This window comes from Manis pentadactyla, chromosome 7 (genome assembly GCF_030020395.1).
Source record: "Manis pentadactyla isolate mManPen7 chromosome 7, mManPen7.hap1, whole genome shotgun sequence".
In the NCBI taxonomy this organism is placed as follows: domain Eukaryota; kingdom Metazoa; phylum Chordata; class Mammalia; order Pholidota; family Manidae; genus Manis; species Manis pentadactyla.
The window spans coordinates 127,297,577-127,325,410 of record NC_080025.1 but is presented as its reverse complement, the minus strand read 5'-3'; the positions used below and the strand labels follow the sequence as shown (position 1 = coordinate 127,325,410).

General features: G+C 36.7%; 1 protein-coding gene across 5 annotated transcripts in view; it reads right to left on the bottom strand.

Moving 5' to 3' along the window:
• NRF1 (nuclear respiratory factor 1) overlaps positions 1–27,260 on the bottom strand; it is a 145,142-nt gene extending 117,882 nt beyond the window's left edge. For 3 of the 5 annotated variants that reach the window (XM_036909043.2, XM_036909045.2, XM_057504757.1), the window contains exon 1: positions 27,117–27,259. The gene's annotated coding sequence lies outside the window, so the exon portion shown is untranslated. Of the gene's footprint in view, positions 1–26,181; positions 26,277–27,116 lie in introns of those variants that run through there. The other 2 variants (XM_036909041.2, XM_036909042.2) reach the window with 2 other exon arrangements.
• Between the last annotated feature and the right edge of the window lie 574 nt (positions 27,261–27,834).

The following is a 27,834-nucleotide window of genomic DNA, read 5'->3' as shown; positions in this document are numbered from 1 at the left end:
TAGCCAAACGAATAGAGAAGTCAACAATATCTAAGGCGGTGAAAGAAGATTTGAGATTATAACTTGCCAAGAGATTCAATACATTCATTCATTCAACATATACATACAGGATAATCACCTACTGTGTGTTAAGCATGGATGCAGACACAGAGGAGACAGAGCAGTGAACAAAAATAGTCCCAACCTTCTTGGACTTAACATCCTACCACAGAGAGAAATAATTAACAAATAAACATGTAATGTTTTAGAGAAGTATTGGGAAGCACAGGAGGAGGCTGATCAAGGAATACCCTTCTGACAAGATACCTGAGCTGCAGGAGGCAAAAGAGGTAGCATGAAATAGCTGGGGGAAGACCATCCCAGGAGGCAAGAGTGGCAAATGTAAAGATGCTGAGGCAGGAGCATACTTGGTGTGACTAAGTAACAGCAAAATGGCCCATATGCCTGAAGCACCCTAAACTAGGGGGAGAGAGGCAGACTGAGGTCAGAGAAGTAACCAGGGTCAGGTTGGGAGCCTTGAGGGGTACATAAGATCCTTGGAGAATAGCAGCTGTGGAGATGGTGAAAAGTAGATTTTGCACATCTTGTGGGTAGAGCTGTTAGGTTTCCTGATCATCTGAATGCAGGATAGAGTGAAAGAGAGGAGCCAAGAATGACTCCAAGGCTTTTGTTTTGAGCAAATGGAAGAACATAGTAGCCATTTACTGAAATGGGATGAATGTCAGAGGAACAACTGAGATGCCTATTAGATATTCACATGGAAATGTGGAGTAGGATGTTGTGAACTGGTGGTTTCATGTGTGTTCTTTTTTTTTACCTATTTCATATGCTTTTAAATGCATTTAATCTGCTTTTTAAAAACTATTTTTAACACTTATTTTTATTCCTTTTTTTGAAGAATATAATTAAGAACTGCACTTATATTCTTAGAAATGCTGATTATTTAGGTTCATTATTTAGGTTAATTAATTTCTCCAGAAATCAATTATAAAAGTGCCACTCTTACTTTCGTAAGGTTATAGTATAACACTAGGACACAATCATATCTCAGTTTACAGATTTGTTACAAATTTTTCTTTATGGATGTCAAAATAGTCTATGAAAACAAGGTAACTGCATAAATTAATTATGTTGGAGAGATTCAAGAATGTACTCTGGAAATTACTGTATGGATATTCTTTCTTCTGCTCTTTTTCCTTTCTTTCTTTATTTTCCTAAGAGATAGCTGTAGTTAAGCAGAAAGAAGTCAGAATCTAGAATCAGAAATGCCTGCTTTTGATTTCTCGTTGCATAACCATGGAAAATAATCATAAAATTTCTGTGAGCCTCTGTTCATCATCTGCAAAACTGAGAATGATAATGCCTGCCTCATAAGGTAGTAATATCTAATGTTTATTGCTTTTCTAAGCATTTTTACATATTTAATCTCATGTAATCCTCACAAGTATTAAGTATTATCCTCACTGATGTGATGAAACAAGGCACAGTAAGATTAACTAAATGTTCTAAAGTGAACAGAAAGTCAGTGACAGAAACAAAATTTAAATCTTGACAATGTGCATACTGCTTCACAGTCTACAAAACATGCTCATATTTTATTTTTAAAAGTAGGTATGGCACAGTACTAGACTGAATATGAAACTGCTTTTTGTAGGTCCAAAACAGTCAAACGTCAGCAATTTCATAAGGTTCAACCTTAACTGCTACACTATATCCACTTAAAAAAAATGAAATGTGATAGATTTTTAATTGTAAAGCACTACAAAAGGTATTTTAAGCAAAAATCGACTGAACAACAATAATAATTACAAACACGTTGTAAAATTAAAAGTGGTATAAAAGAGAGCAGACAATAAATATGGGAATCCATTCAAATTACTCATCAATTAATAATAGTCAAATCAGACATCCATCCAGTCTACATTTCCATTTGCAGCCTTGGTATGTTTGAGATGAATTTTCCAGAATCACATGCAGACCATCTTCAACTGACATCATTTTTTCCAGAGCACTCATTACCACCTGATGTAATATTTATTTATCTTTTCTCTCAAGCCACGGGAAAGTAAGCTCATGGGGGCAAACCTTTTTCTGTTTTATTCAATGCTTTTCCCCCAGCACCTAGGACTGCTCAAGGCCCACAAAGATCACCCAAATTTGTTTGCTGATTAAGTGAGAAATGAGAACTTCCTAAATTACTTGGACAAGAATACATGAAATATACTTTAAGACAAAGAAAAGAGTGCTGGAGTTTTTGTGATGTAAGCAATAAAACAAACCTTTCTAAATGGCATAGGAAAATAATGGTTCCTACCCATTAATACTTCAAAAAGCGTCAGATTTCTAAATTTTGAATAGTAACTATTCAAACGTTAAAATCCCCATACTTACCTTCTGAGTAATACATTAAACTGTATTTTGAATCACTTAAAATTAAATTTAGAACAGCATATAATTAAAGTTATAGACACAGGAGAAAGAAGGAGAAATCATTTTAGAATCCTAGATAAAGAAAAGAAGTTAGAGAAAAGTAAAAAAAGCACTTATGTTTCAAGACTGAAATAAATGAAATTTAGAAACTGGTTGAATATAAAATTAAAATGACTTCACTTAAAATCAGGAATAGTATTTCCACTCTAGAATTTGTTTAAACTGTAAAGATACCACTAAGCTTGAAAGGGGTGGTAGTTGCCCTAAGTTTCTAAAAAAGTAAAAGCTCCCTAAATAACATTTATACTGTATTTCCTGTTAAAAAAAAAATAACCAAAAATTTTCCATGACCATCAAATGTTGCATCCATTTAGAATATATATTTGAAAAATTATAGAGCACTGTACAAAGGAAAAAATAATCATCCTCTAAGAATAAAAAATATTTTTCTCATTTCCAGTTTCTCTATGTGATCTTTAATAAAATTCTAACAAACAGAATTTGCCTGGAGAAAAGGGGCCATCAAATGTAATTTACCGTATACATTTATCAGCAGCCACTTGGTCCTGGCCACAATAGACATCCTGCAGCTGGCTGTCAAACCACCAAAAGCTGCTTGTCACCCACCTTCCTAGTCTCTTAGAACTAAGCTCACTTGGGTCAAAACAAGTCAAATGCCTTTCTCACCAGCAGTAATATACTGGAATAAAAGTGTCAAGTATAATTCTGGCTGCCAAGATTTTGTTCTTAAGAACAGACTTGTAACTATTAAAGAGGACATTAAATTAGAGCTACTGCCTAACAGAAAATGGCTATCTGCATCTGTAGCTTGATTGGAATAATACTTCTGAGATCTTGATCCGTAATCAAACCAGAGGAAAGGGAAACAACTAGAAAAAGCAACAAATATCAAAACCCCCAAAAAGAGTGAACAACGAGTAAACTATGGACAAAAAAAGAATATGCCAGTAGCAATATGTAAATAAAACGTCAGATATACTTGAGAACAGATTCCATGTGTTGTGCAACAAGGAATGACAGTATATTCCTTAGTATAGCTACAAATCATTAGTTCAGAGGAATACTACAAAAGTATTAAAGGATGAAGTATGCTGATGGGTACTGACACACACAAAAATATACTGTTGGAAACTGGAGGTAAAAAAATGGGTCATAAAGAATGTGTGGTCTCATTTAAAAAATAAAAATAAATGGATATGGTTATCTAAAAAGAAATACACATAAACTGTTAAGAATCCCATTCTTTGCAGAATGGAATTATGAAGACTTTACTTCTATATTGTCATTATTTTCCTCCGTTAAGAATAATAAGTTGTAATTACTTTTATAAGTATGGGGGGGAGCTTATTTCCAGGTCTGGGAAAGAAAAGACAAATAGCATAATAAGTCCATCTCCCAGGGGATTGAGGGGTATTATGATTGGTACACATGGTGTGTGTGGTGTGTGGGGGGGTGGTCATGGAGAAGACAGTGTAGCACAGAGAAGACAAGTAGTGACTCTGTGGCATTTTACTACACTGACGGACGGTGACTTCAGTGGGGTGTGGGGGAGGACTTGATAATATGGGTGAATGTAGTAACCACAATGTTTTTCATGTGAAACCTTCATAAGAGTGTATATCAATGATATTTTAATCTTAAAAAATTAGCCCATCTCCCCCTTTATCAAATGAAAAGTATGAGAATGGCCTCCAAGCTCATGTCAGAGAGACACCTGTATACACCATCAAAGCTGCATGACATTCCTCTGGGAACCCTTTCTTTAAACAGAATCGTATGTGGAACCTCAATATAAGATATAAGTGGAACTTTTCTTATTGAATGGGCTGACGAACATGAAAAGTTATAGCCATTCATCCCCCTCACCTCCTGCAGGACCCTCTGAGGCGACTTAGGACTCCACAGAGCACAAGCGAAACCCCCCTGATTAATCCAAGTCTTCTGTTGCGCAGCTGGCAAACTGAAGCCCAAGAGCCTCTTGTTAAGGTCTCTGGCTTACAGACTGGCCCCAGGGTCATTTTATCTATGAGGCATTATAGACATCATCTCTGGGCTGTTTTTTTTCAAATACACACAGTAAAGTTTAGAGAAAGCTGAAAACACAGATGAATTAGTTCCAAAATACCAAAAGAATATTACATAATCAGAGTTAATAAACACATAATTGTCCAAAAAAGAAAAAGAAATATAAAGGTTCTTGATATTCAACATGATTCAAGCACACCACAACTCCCTAGTGGCCTTGCACTATCTTGCCCCAGATTCTACTGTCTGAGGTTCATGTTTAGCCATACATAACCACCAAAGTAACAGAAGCTGGAATCAGTCACTGAAAAAAACAAGTGGAAAAAAGGCAGCAACAAAGGGAGTTTTGGAAACCAAAAACAGACAGAAAAGGTATGTTATATGCTGGTTAAATAGGCAGACAACTAGAGATGCCAGAGAATGGAGGGTAAAATCAAATCCCCAAAAGACTCCAACAGCCTAAAATAATGAGCAAAATCTCATAGGATAATTTTTAATAAGTCTAAACATACCATCCTGAACTTTGGTCTAAAAACACTGCAGAAAAACACAGGAAGACGAAGAATTGTGTCATCATCACAGAAAAAAAGATTTAGGGTGCTGGTATGGAAATAAGCACATAACAACAACATACATAAAATGTGGATAAGGAAAGGTGATTTCTCCATTAGCCTGACCACACCTGTACTACTGCTGGGCATTTTACTTTTAAAGATATAGAAAAACCCCAATACATTTCATTGTGACTGTGAAAAGGCCCAATATCATAAAGAACAGTTGGAAAAAACAGATGTTTAAAAATAGAGAAGAAAGGACTTTAGGAAAATGACCTCTGATTAAATATAATGAGGAAGAGGAATTATAAGTGTGGCCCTAATAAAAAATAGGTAAGAAGTAGGGTAGGTGAGCATTTCCACAACCACTGTGGAAAGCAATATGGAGATTCCTCAAAAAACTAATAGGTGAGAGTTCTGGTCGACAGATCATTTTTCTAACAGGTGTGAGGACAGCACTGGTTGTCAGGAAGCAGTGAATTCTCTAATCACTAGACAGCTTCATGCAAAGCAAACACAACCACTTGGGGGCACTGGAGAGGTGGGCCTGGCATGCATCCTGACAAACTAGCATGCCGGAAGTAAGGGAGCAAAAAAAATCCGGTCATATTCTATACTATGGGGTCCACAGTTGTGTATTAGGAACTGTCTCAGGTGAAAGGGATACATACTCAGATAAAATTTGATACAGACCTTGACCCTCACTTATTGGGAGAGTATAATTTTTTGATACATAATTCTGCTGCAGTTGGGATATGTATAAATGTTCACACAAACAGAATTACACAGATAGTATAAAACTAGTTTTAACCAAAGGCTTGGTTCTTTTTGAGAACTGTAACTGAAGCTGAAAAGCTCTCCTACAGAAATGTAGGGAAAAAAAGAAACACTTCTAAATTCAGATGGCCAGCAGACACATGAAAAGATGCTCCACATCGCTAATTACCAGGGAAATGCAAATTAAAACCACAATGAGATATCACCTCACACCAGCTAGGATGGCCAACATCCAAAGACAAGGAACAATAAATGCTGGAGAGGATGTGGAGAAAGGGGAACCCTTCTACACTATTAGTGGGAATGTAAATTAGTTCAACCACTGTGGAAAGCAATATGGAGGTTCCTCAAAAAACTAAAAATAGAAATACCATTTGACCCAGGAATTCCACTCCTAGGAATTTACCCAAAGAAAACAAGATCCCACATTGAAGTAGATATATGCACCCCTATGTTTATTGCAGCACTATTTACAATAGCCAAGATATAGAAGCAACCTAAGTGGTCATCAGTAGATGAATGGATAAAGAAGATGTGGTATATATACACAATGGAATTCAGCCATAAGAAGAAAACAAATCCTACCATTTGCAACAACATAGGTGGAGCTAGAGGGTATTATGTTCAGTGAAATAAGCCAGGCGGAGAAGGACAAGTACCAAATGATTTCACTCCTTTGTGGAGTATAACAACAAAGCAAAACTGACGGAATAAAACAGCAGCAGACTCACAAACTCCACGAAGGGACTAGCAGTTACCAAAAGGAAGAAGTTGGGGAGGGTGGGTGGGGAGGAAGGGAGAGGGGGATTAAGGAGCACCTTCGTAAGATTGTGTATCAATGATACCTTAATAAAAAAGAAAACTCTTCTGCTATCACAGTCTTAAGAGATTTTATATAATTTCCTTATTATTAACAAATTACAAAGGACAGCAGATTTTATTAGGAAACTGCTCCCTCTCTGAAGATTAAGTGTAGTCAAACTAATAATGCAACAACACCTTTACTGAATGTCGCACTCTCAGCCATCCATAACAGAGCCAAGAGACCCTGGGAAAGAATTTACTTTTGTCTTACTTTGCCTTTTAAGTTTGTACACTATTCTAACAAGTGTAGCTCTCTGATTACCCAAGCCAAAGCAGGAGAAGGTGTAAAGAAGGGTAAAGGGGTAAGTATATATGGGAGAAGAAAAAATACAAGAGAAAGCAGACTAGAACAAGCTAAGTACAATGAGCTGGTATTACAGTGTTTATGGAGGGACTATCAGCCCTGAAGACCTCAAGTGCTTGTAAAGACATTATCCTACCACAGGATAAGCATTCCTTTACATATCCAAGTAATGTGCTTTTGAAAAAGCGTGAGCGACCTAAAAATATATATATCATACACTTTGGAAGACAGCCTGGCATTTTATTACAAACTAAACATACTCTTATTATATGATCCAACAATTACACTCCTTGGTATTTATCCAACTGAGATGAAAACTTATGCACACCAAAAACCTGCACACAAGTTGTTTATAGCAGCTTTATTCATAATTGCCATAACGAGAAAGCAACTACCATGTCCTTCAGTAGGTGAAAGGATAAACAGCCTGTAGTATATACAGACAATGGAATATTATGCAGCACTAAAAAGAAATGAGCATTTTAGTGCTGACAAAAAGACAAAGAGGAACCCTAAATGCATATTGCTAAGTGAAAGAACCTAATCTGAAAAGGCTACATACTGTATTAGTCCAACTATATGACATTCTGGTAAAGGCAAAAGTATGGAGACAGTAAAGAGATATATAGTTGCCAGGGTTTGGGAGAAGGGAGAGAAGGAGCACAGGGGATTTGGGGGCATTTAAACCATTCTGTATGATATTATAATGGAGAAAATGTCATAACACACTTGTCAAAACCCATTGACTACACAATATAGGAAATGAACCATAATATAAACCATGGCCTTTAGTTAGTGTTGGTTCATCAACTGTAACAAATACTACACTAAAACAGGATGTCAGTAGGAAGCAGGGGTCATGAGAGGATATATAGGAACTCAGTGTACTTTCCTGCTTGATTTTTCTTTAAACCTAAAACTGCTCTAAAAATTATATTAATTTTTAAAATACATGCCAAAAACCAATGTTTCCATAAGAAATTATGGTAAAGGTGGGGGACAAGGGTTTTCAGGCATAACCAGGAGCTCCTCCAGTCTAATCACCATAGCCTATAGTTAGATATGCCAAATAGTTTTATGGTTATATAATGTTATAGTTTATATAGTTATTTTAATTTACATACAAATATATTCTTAAAATATGGTTTGTATATTATATGTAAATAGCTTATAGTTATTAAGTTTGATAATGTTGAATGCATTTGAATGTAATAGGATGTGTGGTGGTGCTAAAAGACTTAAGAAATCAGGGAGGTGGGCAAACTTCATCTAATGAAGAGACAGTGTTGCTGATGCAGCATTCCCAACACTACCATTGGTGAGAGAAATGCCCAGAACTTTTCCTTCTTCACACTAAACAATGATTTGGTGGGGCTGTTTTCCAGCAGTAGCCTAACAGTGGCACTCGTGTCCATTTGTATATCATGCTCTTCTTGCTGCCTCCTCCCAGTGGCATATTATGCTAATACAGATCTAACTACAAAGTGCACTTGAGTTCAAACAAAGACACTGAGGCCCAAAGAAGTTCCAATACAGTTCAGTGATCAGTGTTTTCAACAGTGACATTGAGCTGTCAAGAAAAGATAAAACTATAAGCAGTACAGAGTATTCTGGTTTCAATTGTACAGAATATTCATTGTAGGCTTCTTCACTTGCTAAAGCTTTATTTTTTTTTAATGCAGTTTTAGGTCTACAATAAAATTGAGAGGGAGGTACAGAGGGTTCCCATATACCCCACTTGTCCCCACATGTTATAGCCTTCCCCACTATCAACATCACTCACCAGAATGGTACATATTTTACCAAGGGTGAACCTATATCGACATGCCACAATCACCAAAAGTTCATAGGTTACCTTAGGGTTTACTCTTAATGTTGTACATTTCAATAGGTTTGGACAAATATATAATATATAATGACATATAACCATCATCATAATATCATAGAGAGTATTTTCAATGTCCTAAAAATCCTCTGTGCTTGGCCTATTCATCCCTCTACCCCTACCCCAAATCCTGGCAACCACTGATTTTTTTTCTTGTCTCCACAGTTTTGCCAGAGTATCATATAGTTGAATCATACTGAATGGTACATAGCCTTTTCAGATTGGCTTCTTTCACTTAGTCATACACATTTAAGGTTCTTCCATATCTTTTCAAGCCATGATAGCTCATTTCTTTTTAGTGCTAAATAGTATTCCATTCTATGTATATACCAGTTATTAATTCTTTCTTCCATGGATGGTGCCCTTGGTGCTGTATCTAAAAGTCATCACCAAAACCATTTGTTGAAGAGACTATCTGCTCCTGTGTATTGCCTTTATTACTCTGTCAAAGATTAGTTGACTACATTTATGGGGGTCTATTTCTGGGCTCTCTACTCTGTTCCACTGATTTGTTTATCTATCCTCGCTCACCAATACCACACTGCCTTGTAGCTTTAGAGTTAAGTCTTGAAATGGAGTAGTGTCAGTCTTCTGATTTTGTTCTTCTCCTCCAACATTGTGTTAGCTATTCTGCATCTTTTGCCCCTCTCCATATCACACTTCAGAATCAGTTTGCCAATATTCGTAATATAATTTGCTGGGATTTTGGTTGGGATTGCACTGCAACTACAGATCAAGTTAGGGTATTTGAAATATCAAGTCTTCCTACCCATGAACATGGAATATTTCTCTATTTTAGTTTTTCTTGATTACTTTCATCAGTTTTATAGTTTTCCTCATATAGATCTTGTCCTACGTTTTGTTTTATGTATAACTGAATATTTAGTCTTTTTCATTTTTTAATAAAAAATGCCTAAAGCCAAAATAGTATTTAATGTTTAAAGAGATAAATATCACTTATCTGGTAAATTTGCTTAGTAGAAAAATCTCTCATATAAGTTTAAAAACACATTAGGCAATACTACCTAATCCTTCCCAGATTCTGCTTATGCAGTGTTTCCATACTAAGAAATATGCCATCAGTATTTAGTATATATAGCAAATTTACCAGGTATATATATGTCTGATATTTAATATTCATTCATTTTCTTTTCCTTTTTCAACTAAAAATCGACTAAAATGGGATTACAGCTGTTCTACAATGTTATACAACCCATAAACCTATATCCTTTATATATTAGAAGATACCAAAAATATATGTACTCTTAACTGGGAAGAGGGGAAGCAAAGGAAAAACTCTGGAATATTAACACTGTAGCATCTCTGGATGGCAGGGCTACAACTTTTTTCGTCTTCATACTTTTATTTTCAAAATTCTCTACAAAGATAATATATTACTTTCACACTCCATTAAATCAAATATTATACAGTATGTAAAATGTGTAAACTACAACTACATGTATCAATAAAGATCAATCTCATTTAAAGTTTAAAAACATACAAAATAATATTGTATCTTTTCTATGTATACGTCACATAAAAGGGAAGTTTTTTTAAATGCAGGGAATGATAAACACCAAATTCAGAATTAACAGTCACAGCTGGGAAGAGAGGGGACTTGGATGAGGAAGAAGTATCCAGAAGGCTTCAATATCTCTGATATTTTATTTCTTAAGCTGGGTAGTAGGTATGTGATATTCCTTATATTGTTCTATGCCCTTTTTTAAATGCCTGAAGTATTAAAAAAAATTTTTTTAAGCAGCAGCTAGAAGTTGTACCAAAGTAGTAGTACTTAATGCCAATCTCTTCAAACTCTCAAATGGGATAAGGTAGTACTACAGGAATAAAAGATCAATATCTCTTTTATAAGTGAGAAAATTCTTTGAAATTTTTAAAGCAGAATTTCTGCAGGTGGGCTTTCATGTATATATTTACAAGCAAATAACAATCTGAAATCTATATTCCATAAAATAAATACCTGTAGCAAACATTCCAATCTGTGCCTTGCATATAGAGCTCAAAATTAAATCTATCCAGTAAGTGTTTTATACATTAATTATTTTGAATATGGTCTTTACATTTCCATGTATAACTGTTTGAAAGCAGACTTTTTACTTTGGTCAGCTTAAAACAGTATTTAGTCTTTTAAGGATATTGTAAAATAAAAACTAATTTCTGACTGGTATTTCCCAGCTTGGTGATCTAAAATGACTTCTAACCAGGACATGGCACCTATGACAAGCAGCACATAACACAAGCGCTCACACAGTAACACAAGCGCTGAACTAGTTGCATCCTCTCACATTGTTACACAGGTATGATAATGACCGAAGTTTAGGTAAAGCCTATCCCACCCAATTTTTTCACGGTTATCTATTGTAATTTGAAGCAATGACCTTCAAGGACAGAAGGTAAATTCACATAGTGTTTGAAAAAACTCCTTAAAGCAAACTCACTTACTTTTAACATGGAAAAAAAAATGTGGCTGTGTTAGAAATGCCTTAAATTATGTCTTATAATCTTTACTTGAGACAGGAGTAAAATATTCTTAAAAACTAGAGATGCGGATGAGGTTAGGGATGGGTAAGGACCTACACAATTTGGAATTGGTACTGTTTCTTCCATTTCTGCCTTCACTTTTACTGCCCATTTCTATAGACAAGCTCTAAAGCAGGAAAAGAACCACCTGAGAACAAAAAGAGTACTATTTAGCATACTGTGAGATTCTCAAAACTAGCTAGCTGGACTAAGGCTTCTACACTAAAGAAGAGGTAGTACCATGCCATCTTACTTGCCACCCAATTCCTTGCCAAAAAAGGGAAAAGAATAGTCCGTGACAACACTAGTGTATTCATAGGGCAGGCTTCCTTAAAGGAGAAAATTACTCAGTTAAAACTATCTACCTGGATCTGCAGTTTAAATGGACACAGGAGTTTGTTCACTATTCTTCATAAAAAGTTATTTTTTAACATGCACCTTCTGTAATCTTTTTTGAAAAGGCTTTACTAGATCAAGCAGAAGGCAGTGACCTATTGAAATTTAAATGAACATTTGCACTTCAGATCACATCCATCCTGAGGATCCTCTTAGACCACTACAAATTTAAGAACCCCAAAACTAGAAGACTTATTAAAGAAGCTTAACAAGGCTCAAATTGTTGGCTCTGTAGGATCTCATACGTATATCCTTCCCCCGTGCATTTCTGAAACCAGTTCATTCTAATTTCAATACCACCTTGTATTTAGTTATCTATTTCATCACTTGCCTTTACCAACTATATTTTCACCTACACTCCATTTGTTCACCCTATTCTAACAATCGTCTGTGGAAAAGCTGCCTAATCAAGACTGCTTGGATGGATGTGACTGCCTACATTATTTTACTCACCACATTTTGTCCTGTTTAAATGTCATTATATCACATTCTAAACAAGTATTCTTTGAGCACATTTTCTATGTAAAATCGTGGACCAGAAACTGAAGGGAGACATCGGTATGATTAGTTTAACCCTCCGGCAGCTTGCAACAGCATTTCTCAAAGTGAACCATGGAACTCTGGTTCCCTGAGAATTTTTCAAGGGATCCATGAAGTCAAAACTATTTTCACAGTAACTAAGACACTATTTGCCTTTTTTCATGGTGCTTATATTTCCACTTATGATGCAAAAGCAATGGTAGGGTAAAACTGCTGGCACCCTAGCACAATTTAAAGCCATGGCACCAAACTGTACTAGTAGTCATTAAATTCTTCACCTTCATGTACCCACAGTAAAAAAAGGAGAGAGTCAAATTTGTTTAAAAATGTGTTGATGACAAGTAAAAGTTATTAGTCTTATTAAATCTTCACCACTGAGTTCATGTCTTTTTACTATATTCTGTATGACCAAACGGAAAGTATACACAAAGCACTTCTGCATTTGGAAGTGTGATGGCTGTTTCAAAGAGCACATTTACAATGTTTTGAGTTGCACACTGAATTAGCCACTTTTCTCCAAGGAACACCATTTTTACTTGAAAGAGTGGCTGGTAGACAAACAATATGGTTATTCAGACCTAGGTCACAGTTATTTTTTCCAAAAATTAACTGTCACTTCAAGGAAAATAACTGCTGGTATTTGTTGCCAATAATAAAATGTGATATTTCAAGTGATAATTAGAATTTCTGAAAACTTGTATATGCCGCAGTGAGCTAGATAGCTTTCCATTACTTAAAAGCCTTTTCTGATGAGTCCAGTGTTAACAAATGTTATTTTTGTGTCAACATTTGAAAGATCTGCATAACTACTACTTTCTAAGTGACCAATGTATGATGTTAAAAAATCAGGCATGGGTTAAAAGATCCTTTCAAAGTGCATGATAAACCAACCAACAGACTTCAGTGTAACACAGTACAATTATGGTTTGTGAATCCACACTGTAACTTACCTTTAAGAAATTAATACTACTGAGTCTTGGTGTAGTATCAAAGAATAATACCCATAATTACCTGAAAAAGCTCTGAAAATGTTCTTTTTCCAACTACATATTTTACATGGGATCAGATCTTCTTGTACTTTAATGAAAACATACTGTAGCAGACTGAATGTAAAAGCAGATACAAGAATCCAGCTGTTTTCTGTCACCAGATACTAAGGAGATTTGAAAAAACTGTAAAACAATACTACTCTTCTCATTGTTTTAGAAAATACAGTCATTTTTTACAAACTATTTCAACTATTTTAACATGTGGTGGGTATATATTATTTTTAAATAAACATTTAAAATTTTTGTTTTGATTTCTAATATAGTAAATATCAAAAAGTCGTAACCCACATAAACAAAAGTCCTTTGAGCCCTCTGTAATTTTTAAGTTTTAGAAAAGGGTATTGAGACTAAAGATTAAGAACTGCTGACTTAACAATGTTGGAAAGATAGAAAATGTGATGACTGCTGTAGCCCTTCTGTTCCCAGACAATCCAGTTCTTCCTAAACTAGACATATGCTATCTACCAGGCTATTGAAATGATTTATTTAGCTCTGCTGTCAGTGTAATCAACAGGAGTAACTCATTTAGCCAGCATGAAAAGGACTCAAGCAATATCAAGAAGTGTTGAACCAATTTGAATTGTTGGGTTTTTCTTTGCTAAATCAATGGCCTGAATTAAAATTGGTTATACTTCCCTGGTATAAACTTGGCCATCCTATAAAAAGAAGTCTTTCACAAAGGACTGTATAACATATAACTCTCTTGGAAATGCGTCCCTCACTATCATATTAGTAACAGAAAGCTATGGAATTTGGTTCCCTGCCTCTCAACAATCGGGGGAGCAGGGAACAGAAATCCTACACCAATGCTGAAGATGAGGACACAAAACATGTCACTCCAAAAAGAAGGGGGAAAAAAGCACTTTCTTGAGGACTATGCACATATATGCAATCATTTGTGTTTTTAAAAAGGGAGACACACACACATTTTTGCATAGCCTACCTTGAAGGATACACAAGAAAGTGGTAGTGGTGGTGATTTCTGGAGAGGGAAAACTGCAGGAGAGAAACTCACTTTTCATTGTTCCTTTTATATTGTTTGATCTTTTAACCATGTGCGTGTAATACACATTCAAAAGTAAATATTTTTAAAATATTACTTCCAGGTCACTTGTTTCTCTGGTCTTTTACCACAGATGTGAGTTACAGATGATACTTGTACATATGGAAATCATTAAATGCATATTTAATAAATAAGCAATGGACACATGTCTCATACTTGACAGAAGCATAAAAAGTAAGCTGTCCATCAACCTGGAAGTGATCAGCCACTGATTACCTAAAGGAGTGCCTGATTACAGGAATATCTATCCATCCATCCATACAACGTAATTCATATAGCTGCTATTTCAATGGTAACTCTTTTCTATATTCATCATAGCATTTAAGAAATGTTCTCTGAATAGCACCAAAATAGGCAAGTACAAAAATTCCTTTAACTCAGGCAGCAACACTAAATTAAGATTTAGCTACTACCATGGACTATGCATTACAACTTGATAATGTAACACTTGTAACACAATGTAACACATGACAGTGTGCACTTGGATCTAAATACTTAACTGTATAATACAGACTTAATAGTTACACTGTTGAAAAGACTTAGAGTTTTTAACAATTCAAAGTTTAAAGTGCCAATCTTTTATTTGTAAATAAACCTAAATCAAACTTGGCCTACATCACTCATAGTGACTACACAGTACCCAGAATACAGAAAAACTGGATCCACTATAGATTATACTTAATCAGAGCAGTCCCACAACCTGTGCTAGGTTTTAGGCTATATATGACATGTAGGGACCCTGACAAAGCTCAGTAGGTTCAGGGTAGTTTGGTATGTGGAAGGCAACATTTAATGAGTTAGCTATCATGTGCCAACAACTTCACATGGACAAAAAAGAACTTCACATGAATTTTCTGTAAATTTTCACTTATCAATGACACAGGAATTATTATCCCTGTCTTAAAATTAAGGAGATCCAGATGAAGAAAGGGGTTACTAAGTAACATGCTCAAGTTTGTAAAGCTAGTAGGCGGCATTATCAGGATTTAAACCCAGAGCCCCTGTAGTGAGTTGAATGGTAGCTGCTCCCAAAAAGAAGTCCATATCTTATCCCTGAAACCTGTGATTATCTTATTTGGAAAAAAAAGGTCTTTCAGATAAAACTAAGTTAAGGATTTTCAGATGAGGAGATCATCCTGGAATATCCAGGTTGCCTAAATCCAATGATAAGAGTCCTTTAAAGAGTGAGGCAATCGAAAATTATATTGACATACGAGTACAAGACAATGTACTCATGAAGGCAGAGACTGGAGTGATGCAGCCACAAGTCAAGGGATACCAGCAGCCACTAAAAGCAGGAAGAAGCAAAACACAGATTCTTCCGTAGAGCCTCCAGAAGGATTGTGGCCTTACACATACCTGATTCCTGACTTTTGGCTTCCAGAACTGTGAGAGAATAAATTTCTGTTGTTTTTAAGGCACCTATTTTATGGTAATTTGTTATGGTAGCCCTAGGAAACTAATATAGCACCCCCCCCCTCACCAATTCTCTTTCCTGAATATATACTATTACCTTTCCAAGAAGGCAAAAGATCCTAGGGATATTAAAAACAGAGACAACTCAGAGGACTTTATAAAGAAAGTAAAACAATATACTTGTTTTTGGAAGTCTTAGAGGACAGAAAACAAGTAGGTAAAAGTTAGAGGGAAACATTTCAGTTGAAATTAAACTTTCTAACCATCTAAATGTCTTAAAAGAATAAACAAACTCTGGGTTAAGTAGTAAATTTCCTATCACTGGATGTGCTGAAGAGTGATCATTAGAATCTGGTCCCACCCTGAATTCCTAAAAATTATAAAATATTAAATGGCACCACAAAAGCCTAACAATAAGGTAAAACATGACAAGTGATTTTTACAAATTCTCTACAATCATTCAAATGAATACTGACTGCTTGTTATGTGTCAGGCAATGTGCTTGGGGATGAACACCAAGCATGTTTTCTACTTTCATGAAGCTTACAACCTGGTGGGAAAGACAGACATATATCAAGAAATATGCAAGCAAATGTAAAATGACATGTACAGATATATACGGGGCCAGGAAAGTGCAAAAATGAGGGAGATCTGATAAACTTCCCTGAGGAAGTAGTGCTTAAGAAGGGACATGAATAATATTTATAAAATTTTACTGGAAAGGGAAAAGAGGAAAAAGCTTTCAAGGCAGAGGAATAGCACTAAGAAAGGTCTTATAATTAGGGAAGCATGGCTGATAGAAAATGGGTCCAAAAGGTAGATATGGCTACATTTAAAAGGAGCTTTTTCTTCATCCTAAATTCAATGGGGGATGTGACCAGACTTGTGTATTTAGATAAGACCAATTCATTCTGGCTGCACTGAGGAGGATGGGCTGGTGCTTAGCCAGAGTGAATGCAGTTGTTACTACAACAATCCAAGAGAGACACAAGAGCAACTCAGACAAAAGTGGTAATGATGGAAGTGAAAAGGACAAACTGAGCTTACTCATAAAGTTAAATAAACATGATTTGATGATATATAAAGACCAAGGTTTCTGTTCTGAGAAACTGGATAAAAATGATGGTCCCATCGACTGAGGAAAAGCAAGATTGGAATAGGGCCAAGTATGAGAAGGGAATTTCATTTTGGGATGTAGTGCATCTGAGCCATCCAAAAAATGTCAATTAGGCCATTGGATATAAAGTTCTGAAACTCTATTGGTAGGCCAAATCTGAATACACGTTTACATCAAACAGCGCCATGATTGTTTTATCTTTAAGGGAAAGTTATTTTTTATAAAAGAATCATTATTAAAAAAATTTTTTTTGAAATCATGCTATCCTAAAAGGCAAGAATCACTACTGTACCCAAAGCCCTGAATTAATACTAAACAAAGAATACCTATCTAAAGGGCACTGGATATACACCACTCATGTGACTAGAAAACGGATTTCTTCAAAACGAAGATAATAGATCTTAGTGGATCCTCGTTAGAATTCACTATGGCTCTCACTTTTTTCAGACACAAAAGCTGAAAACAAAAGTTTAAGAGGTGAAAGTTTATACTTTTTATTCCCCCTCGCAATAAGTTCGGATGATACTGACCTAAGCATCTTAATTGTCAAGTACAAATGATAAAGTTTCTCTCCTGAAAAAGATCCTTATCTTCAGAAGTAGAAGGGAAGAGAAAAAACAAATCAGACCTTTTTCTTCCAATACACACCTCCATAAGCTTTATACTATACTTAGACAAAAAATGACTAATTATTTTAAGTATTGAGGAGACTAAAGGACTATTTATTTACTTTAGATTTGCTTTTGATTTTAAAACAAAAACAAACCAACCACTAGGAGGATTAAAGATAGAACTAAACAGAAGACAGGAAAACTGGGTTACATTACTAACTCTAAAGATAATCCACTGTATAAAATCATTAAGGAAGTTAACTTTGAGAAAGATCCAATTATTCTTTACATAAAATTAGAATTATGTATTTCACATCCTTCATTGAGGGAAAGCATGAATTACATACATAGCATTTTATATCTGTACATATATATTTTATGTATATAGAATCTTTTGAACTCCCCATAGATAATGATAAAAATAAAAGGTATTTTTAACACTTCTGTATTATACATTGCTGCTACTAATATCTAAATTGCTCTAAATGGAAATCTAACAACTCTGAAGACCCCAGGGTAAAATAACCCATAATATACTGACACAAACATGTTCACTTCAGAAACTATCCTGCAAATAGGAATCTTAGCTTAGGAAGTATGAGGGCAGAGCAGAGAAAAAGCAAGTTAATATGTGAATGAAACTGAGGTTAACCCAGGATTTAGCTTTCATTCTTCGCTAAGTAAGATTTCGTAGGCAAGCGCTTCCACCCTTACTCCAAGTTCCCCTTACCTCAGCAAAACCACACAGAGCATGAAACAGTCGGTAAGCATTTCCTGAATAAATCCGTATTTGAAGAGAACTTTTAAATATCATTTATAGTTCATTAAAACAATGGATCCACAACTGCCCCATTAAGAATGTTTCAGGGCAAAAATAAACAGGCAAATCAAATATCCTTAGGTATTTTTGGTTTAAGACAGTATGCATGGTATTATTTGACATTATACACAGTGTGTGTATGTGCACAAGCACATACATTCATATTCAGGAAAATATCTAAAACTATATATATTAAAATTATCTTTTTATGGTAGAATTATGATTATTCTAAATTTTCTTCTTTACTTTTCTACAAGGAAGAAAATATATTATTGTTCAACATGTATAACAGACTCAAAATTAATTTTAGAGTTATTTATTCATGTCCTCTTCATTTTTCAAGTTGGGGAAACAGGCCCAGTGAGGATAAGTGACTTGCTTGTCCAAAATCTGATAGTGAGTCCTTAGGGCCATAATTACATTATCCATATTTTTTTTTTCTGATTTAAAAGTTAATGCATTTTCATTAATTTGAAAAATAATGAAAGATACAAGAAAGAAAATTAAAATCACCTACAATGCTTACAAACCAAAAAGAACCAGCGATTTTAAAGGCTCTTTTTAAATGAAAATTTTCAATAGTTCATAATGCATGAGCAAAACCGAAAGTTTCTGTGATGACTGCCCTTGTACTGTTCACTATGTAACTTATTCATTATGTAAGAATTTGTTCTACATGTAAAAACTTGTTTGTTATGCCTCAGAAGATTGGAGACTGACAAAAATTAGGCTTGGGGTGGAATAATGATTGTGCATTGAGCATTGACTCCCCTATACAGAATTTTATTGTCGTTAACAACCATTTGATCAATAAATATGAGAGATGCCCTCACAAAAAAAAAAAAAAAAAAAAAAAGGACAGACTTCCAATGGTAAAATAAATTAGTGACCGGGATGTAATGTATAGCATAAGGAATATAGTCAAGATATTGTAACAGCCTGGTAGGGTGATAGCTGGAACCTAGAATTATGTATATAAATGTTCTACCACTGTGTTGTACACTTGAAACTCATGTAATGTAATACTGTGTGTCAACTACCCTTCAATAAAAAATAATTATTAAAAAAAAAAAAAAAATGAAAATTTTCAGTACAAAAGTAATATATTTTCAATGTAGAAAAACTTTTAAAATATAAAGCCAAAATTTAAGAAGACAAAAATTTTATCAGTCACATAACTGGTAATATCAGAATCATTTCTTCTTTAGATTTAGTACCTGAAGCCAGTTTTGAGTCAAGAGACTAGTTCTATGATGGCGTTTTCATTTAGCAGAACTTGGTTGGTTCTTTAATTTGTGGGTTATTTTTATATGAAAGAATTACTAAAATTAACTAAGGTTACTAATTATTTTATTTTATAATTGTTTAATGAAAAACAAAGGACCAAAAGGAAAACATTAAATACTCCAAGTCTATGAAAGGAATATTTAGGGAACCTCTTTGTAGATTTAGTGAATAGAATCTACAAACACAAGCTAATTGTAAGTTACATAAAACAAATTTTCTATGTTTCAGATTATCTAATATATTTATTTATATCATTTTTTATTTACCAATACTTTTACAAGGTATTCTATAAAACACTGCCAACTGGCATTAATTACAGAAAAAAAATCATGAGTTATGAGCAAAAGTATTTGTAAAAACAAGCTAATGTAATAGACTCATATTCACTGAGAATTGACTAGTGTATACCATGGGGGAGGGGGCAGGTGGGTGGGGAAGGGGAGGGGGGTAAATGGGTACAAAAATTCTCAATCATATTATAAGTTTCACAGAGATAGTAGTACAGCATGGAGAATACTGTCAATGATTCTGTAACATCTTCCTAGGTTGACAGATGGTAACTGTACTAGTGGGGATGAAGATTTAACAATATGGGTAACTGTTGAACCACTGTGTTGTATACCTGAAAACAATATAAGATTGTGTATTAATGATACTTCAATAAAAAAATTAATTTAATATAACAGTTAATCAAACTCACAATGTAAGTTATGAAACCACCATTAACTCAATTAGCAAAACATTAAAACACTGATTAATTCATCTTTATCTTGTCCTTTTAAAATTTTTATCTACCTCCTTTATATTTTTTAATGCACATAAATGTATTAGTACAAAACTACAGGATCATCATTTATAAATGTGATTCAGATGTGTGCTCAAAATTTTACTTGTGAGGGAGACAATCAAAAGTTGGAGATCACTGCCCCAGAATCCAGGACCTTGTTGTCAAAAATTGTCTCCTAATCTAATTTGAGATCCAAATATTAGAGGGAGAAAGCAAAAATGACCAATTATCTAAAATTTCAGAATGAAATCTTTTTGGAATCAAGTAAGTTCTAGTATGGAACAAAAATAATTTACTTAAATTTCTAGATTTTATTAATGACTTGAGAAATGTGAACACTAGCAATTTGTTAACATTGTCATCTTAGATCTCAAAGCATTCCATAATCGTCATATTTCAGAAAGACCCAGTGGTATTTTCATTTCATGGTTGGAAAAATTAAGCAAAAACAGAATAGATGTCTTGCCCCAGTTCACAAGACTGAAACGCTGGTGTATTTTAGAAATTTTTCGAAGTACAAGCAACTCCCAACTTAAAAATGAACCACTTAGCTTTCTTTCAAAACTCACTTTCTCTTTAAAACAACAGTAATTTGATCCCCCACAAAGCTCACTGTATACACTGCATGAATCGATAGCCATACAAATGGCCAAAATATAATCCATGAACCCCAGAGCTATAAAACACAGGTTAAAAAACCTTGTACTTAACATGTAAATATTATTAAATCTCAAAACCCTTCAAGAGGAATTTGCATTTTAAGAGACTATAAACTAAAACATACTATATCCTTACACATATAAACTCTAATTCTTAGAATTTAAGTTATCTCCCAGAGTTTTTATATTGTGATTCTCATGAGAGAAGGGGAAGAACAGGGCTTATTTCTAAGCATGGGTCATCTGTTAACTTGGGTTTTATAAAGCCCTACCCTTAAACAATGCTCCAGAAATCCATTGTTTATCAAGATTCCGGCAAAATGCAGAAGCGCACACATGTGTGTGCACCCACATACACATTCAGAAATCTTTTATTTCTTAATTGCCAAATCCAGTTTTCATCCCCATGAGCTTTCTGTAGTATTTCACATTGCTAAATTCTTTTTTTAAATTCCCCTAATCTCTATCCTCAGCTTCTCCATCAGCATACCGTTTATCTTTTTATTCATTTTTTTCAACTTCCCTTTTACTTCTTCCATTTGACTCTCAGATGTTAATACTCCACAGGTTGCCCTTAGTCTTTTCCTCACTCCTGGTATTACAGTCTTTGCAGTTTTTAAATGACATTATGCTAATGAATACAGATCTCTTAATTGATCCGTTCCCCTTGAGCTCTAGCCCAAATCTGTTAATAGGGACCTATTTGACATATCTTGATTCCCACATCTAGAATCATATACCTTACTACTTCTCTCCTCAAATTCTGTCCTTTCAAAACATTCCCTATCTTATTTAAAGGCATCATCATCCATTAATAAACCATAATTTTTAACTCCCATGCCCTTCCCATTCAGATTACTTCATCAGCTTCATTCCCACTACTCCCCAAGTATAGCAAAATTTACTTGCTACTGCTCAGACTATCAACACCCTTCCTCTAGCCTCTTCTTCATCAGTAAAAGGCTATTTAACCTTCAAAGTCCTACTTAAACACCTCCCAAGTGAAAAGTCTTCCCTAACCTCACTTATTCTCCCTGCATCACTCACCCACTCCCCAGAAGGAATTCCTCCATCCCTCTATAATCCCACACCACTCCTTTTAACTGTATTTTAGCTCTCAACAAGTTGTGTTATATTTAGTCGAGCCCTTAGGTTTCTCCCCTACTAGACAAGATCCATGGTTTATGTGTTACTCAAGCACCTAGCACATGCCTAGAATATAGTATGTCTTTAATCAATGTCTGGTAAATGAGTGGTAAAACTCCAAAGTGAGGACACATTTAAGGTTATTTCTCAGTGGAGGGTATGTCTAATCCCTTTTGAACATAAAAAAAGAATTAAGTCCCCAAATCCCTAGCTCCCCATTTCTAGTCCACTGCCTAGCTTTAAGCAAGGTTTCATGGAGACATTTCTTCACTCCTCTTGTTCTTTGTAGGTTTAGCTGCCAGCCTAACCACATTAGTATTCAGTAGCAGCAACAAAATAGACTCTCCAAGTTCTAAAAAGCAAAGACTTCACAATAACCAACAGCAAAATACAAGCTCTTTTTTTAAAACAGTCTTAACATTTTTGCATACAAAGCTCATTCTTCATGAGGATTCTGAAAAAGGCCTGGCACGGTTTATCCAACAGGCACCATTTAAGAATTCTTAAGAAAATGTCCATTTAAACTATCAGCCAAACTTTTCACATTTGTAACCATAGAAATCAGTATGCATGAATTAATCTAAATACTACTTATATACTAACAATATACTATAAGTAGTAAGTAGTGTAAATCACCAAACTGATGACCTATACATAAGTAGCTCTTTCAGCTTCTTTTAAAAATACTATACCTCCAAAATTCCATTAATCATCCCAATCTATAAAACTAGATTCATTTAACAGTACATGTACTTTCCCCGTCTGCCCTCCAACTCTCCCTCAACACACATAGGTCTTCTCTGACCCTAACCCTAACATCTAATATAGATTTGCCTCAAGGGATCACAAATGTAGTAGGCCTGCCTTAACTGCCCCCTAATTTGTAGTTTTATCTTTTTAAAATATACTAGAACATCTCTATAAACTATGTTTTAGGACTACCTTTTAGGACATTTTAGGCATACAGAGCACATGACAAAAGGGAAAAAAAGACCACATCATGAAATCTTCTTGAAGCTTTGGTAACTAAATTGCAATGAGTGGGTTTGAAAATACACTGGGCTGACTTTGAACTGCACTTCAGAAAAAAATAAATATTCAAAGATATATATAATCTACTTCTTTTCATTTTATAAGTTTTGTCCATATTACATCAAAATAACTTCAGACAAAGGATTCTTGTTGCTCCAGAATTAAAAGTTTTCCATAGCTCAGTGCAGTTGTAATCTTCTGGAAACACCTGAAATTGATTTGTTTCACCTCCTTTTACTGTTTCTCTTCTCGCTTGCTCTCCTTGTAAAACCAAGGAAATGGATAATCCACCTCTAGCTATTATGGAAGAAACTATATGATGCATAATACAGAAAAATTAACATGTATTGGACCTTCAAAAAACACTTGACTGGACTTGGTCTAAATAAAATGTTTCTAAAATAAACTTAACAGGATTTCTTTTTCTTTGCTGTTTTACTAAGCATTCATGGAAAATTATACTTGGGTAAGTTCAGGCTGAAAACACTAGTTTTAGCTCTCAAGGAAAACATGAAAGAACAGAGAAAAATGTCTTTTAGTATAGATCATTTCCTGAAGTGTTTTTTACAAAACCAAAAATTGGTATTTATTTCTAAGACTGATTTTCTAAATACGATAGATAGATAGATAGATAGATAGATAGATAGATAGATAGATAGATAGATAGATAATAAGCATCACACACAAACATCTAAATTCAAATATCAAATTTCCTGGACAAATTACAACCAGAGAAAGTGCACTGTAACTCTTGAGGTTAGAGTAGACACTCCTGAGACTCAACAACCCACAGAGTATCCCTTAACTTCCAACTTCTCACAGTGGCACTGAGTGGATGAACAAGGCTTCTGCAGCACGAAGCATTAGGCTTGACTTAAGATATGGGACAGAAACTGAACATATGCAGTAACTTCCTGTTCTCCAGAGGGCTGAAGAGTATGCTTCCAAAGGCTGGCACTTCATAGCCCTTTCAGAAACCAAAAAATAGGCACACCTTTTCAAATACCTGTGCATAAATTTTTAACTTCAATAATTACTGTTCATCATTATTATTCCCAACATTTACTCATGACTTATTACATATAAGAGGCATAAAAAATTTAATCCCAAACTCCAAGGGGTTAAATTTCCCTTTAAACAATCACTCATTGTGATTATTTCACACAAAATACTTCTTGAAGGCAACCCAAGAGTCTGGTTGAACCTAGTGTACCCTTGAAAAGCATGGGTTCGAACTATGCGAGTCTACTTATAAACAGGCTTTTTTCAATAACACACTGGAAATTTTTTTGGAGATTTGCGGCAACTTGAAAAACATTTTTTCTCTAGCTTACTTTACTGTAAGAATACAGTACATAATACATATAACATACAAATCTGTATTAACAGACTGTTTATGTTATCAGTAAGACTTCTAGGCAACAATAGGCTATTAGAGGTAAGTTTGACGGGAACTGAAAGTTCTACTCAGGTTTTCGACTATGCAGGGGTCTGCACTCATACCACCAAGTATGCACTCATACCATGTTCAAGAGTCATGTGTATAGGCAATGCAAATTCAGGAATTTAAATCATGGGAAGGTGATTTTCAGCTCCCTAACAAAATTAGAGATAGATGAGTAATTGTGATTTAATTTTAAAAACCCTACAATTTGGGTTTCCCTTGGAATATAAATGAATTGGAAGGGAAACATGAAGTCCTTTCACCTTTAATGCCTTCTATATCTGGACAAGGGAATCTCATTATCTCCTACTCCTACAGTTTGCTTCCCTAAATCCAGGAGCTAAATTTCCTTAAAACTCTGGTAAATAAACAATTTCCATGAAAATTTCTGATTTGAGAATACGAAACTTTTTTCTTTTTTGCTGAGAATAGACTACTGACTACTAAGCAAAAAGTCATTTTCCTTCATATATGTTGTTTCCCTCATATATGGGGGGGAGGAAGACATACAGGATGAAATCAAATGACTTCAGATAAGGATGAGCCAAAAACTGGACAGTGATTCCTGATCTGATGGTTTTGTTTTGGTTTGGTTTTTGTCACGAACCCTGGTGAAAGTCACATATAACCCGTCAGAAAAAAAAAGTACTTTGACACAAAAAATTTTGCACCCAATTTAGGACCAAGAGTAAGTATACTACATTACATGTGATAATTGTATGTTTGCTCATAAAATTAGGGCAATACACTCAGATGTGCAGACAGAACTAGTCATTTTTTCACATTATAGGAAAACACATCAAGAACTTTCAACACAATTCTAGGGAGTCAGGCTACTACTGGGGAAAAAAAAACCCCAGCATTTCCAAGGTCCTCCCTCTCCTCTTCCCTTGAGTTAGTTAGAACACAATAACTTACTGTTCAAGGCCAAAGGAAAAGAAACGTTTTGGGGATGAAATGGAAAAAGTATCACCGTTGAGTGCAGATGATGCTCCGGGACTATAGTTGTGACGTGCATACCTATTCTCCTGCCGAGCACTGTCCAAGCTGACAGACTCATTCATACCATCTTTCACCTTAAGAGTTTAACACATTGTCTCTACACATTTAAAATGTATATTGTGCTCTGACCACACAAAGAATTAAGCACAACTGACAACCGGCTTTAAACTAAGCAATTAATATATTCTAATCTAATGCTGAGAAGGGATGGAGATTAGGCAACGGCTCCTCCAACAGGATGGAGCAGTTATCATTTGAAGCCCTAAAAATACTAAGATGTTAAAACAACTTCAAGTTCTGATGGATACAGTCAGATACACTATAGTAACTTTGGGACAAGCAGCAACGACACAACAGGTGGGAGAGGCGGTGGACATCACTGCACAGTTTAGTGGATAACATACAGGTACAAACCCTTGCCTTCCCCGAAAGGCTGAGGATGTGGGATAATAACCATGCACAAGGCCTTCCAGAGCCCGTTTTTCCAAGTGGCAACGGTTCGGTTCCTTCCGAGGGTCGCGCCACTCCCCCTTTCCCTTACCCAGGGGACCACTACCCCCAGGCACAAGAAGAAACGAGGCCCATCCACGGGTAGCATCTCAGCTGGGGAAGAAAACTGTGTGGCTCCTTATTTCTGCGTACAAAAGGACTTTGCGCCCTCCTCCTCGAACTGCCGCCGCTGCCGCCCGGGCCGCCTCCTAACTTGCAGGAAGGTGGGCAACGCGCCATATTCCAGCGTCCCCCAGTATACCTGGGTAACAAGCCCACGCCACCCCGGAGGGAGACAGGCTTCGGAGGTCGCCCAAAGAACCTGCCTCCTCTCCCTCAGGAGACAGCGGCTCCCGCGCCCCAGCCCAGCCCGCCGCGCCGCGCCTCTCGCGGACCAGACCCGGGAAGGGCCGAAGGGGCCAGTGGGGAGCCACGGGTCCTGTCCCAGGCAGCCTGCCCACCTCCCGCTCCCGGGTCCGGCGCGCTCTCCCGGGCCTCCCGCTCCCGAGCCCGCGGGAGGGCCAGGCCCGAGCTCCGGGTTGGAGGGAAGCCGCGGCCCCGAGAGCCTCAGACGGCGGGGGAGGCCGGAACCCTGGGGCTCACGGGAGGGCAGCGCCTCCCTCCCGAGCCCGCCAGGACGCCTGGGGCCTAGTGCGGCCTGCGCATCCTCGGGGTGGCGGTTTGACTGGGCCGGGCCGGGGCCCCCGCCCGAGGCAGGCCGAATCCGGCAGGGGCCCAGGCCCGGAGCCGGGGGCGGCAGGGTGCAGGCTGCGGGGCGGGCCGGCCGGCCGGCGGGCGGGCGGCGTGTTGCGGCTGCGCCGGGGCTGAAATAGCTGGAGATTGCGCGGTAGGGCACTCACCTCAGAGCGGCTGCGCTACCGTGGGCCTGCGCCGTGGAGACTGCGACCGCGCCGGCTCCTCGCAGCCTCCTGCCACCAGCGGCAATGGCGAGCGCTGCCGCCTCTGCCGCCGCCGCCGCCGCCGAAGAGGGGGAGGGGAGGGAGAGGAGGCACGCACGCGACGCACGGGCTTGGCTTCCCCGCCCGTCGGCAGCCATGATGGGGAGGTCGGCGCTGCCTCGGCGGGGTCTTCCCGGAGGGGGTTAGGCCGACGGCTTCTGTTTTCCCCCGCGGCTTCCTCGCATTCACACTTAGCGTCAAGGGTTTGGATGGGTCCGGAACAACGAAAGCAACCTAATTAGCCGACTGTGGACGCCCGGGAGAATGGCGCAGGCAGCCCAAGATGGTTGCTTAAATGGAAATAGTAACGTTTCTTGCCCCGGGAATTAAGACCTCCTCGGTGGGCTAGATAATCGGAAACGGGTTTCCCCCCATTTTCCTCAGCGTTGACTTGCCAGTCTCATTGGAATGACCTTTGCTTCCTTATTTCAAACCCTGCCAGGTATTTAAAAGCGAAAGGTTTTGTATGAAACAATAAATTTATTCGCTCCTTAATTCGTTAGGCGAACGGTTCTAGAGGGCCCTTTCTGTGCCAGATTTTGTTTTGGGCGCGCTGGAGATGGACGTTAGGAAGTCAAAGTCCTCGCTCTCATGGAGAGTGGAGGGAGTCAGAAGTAAC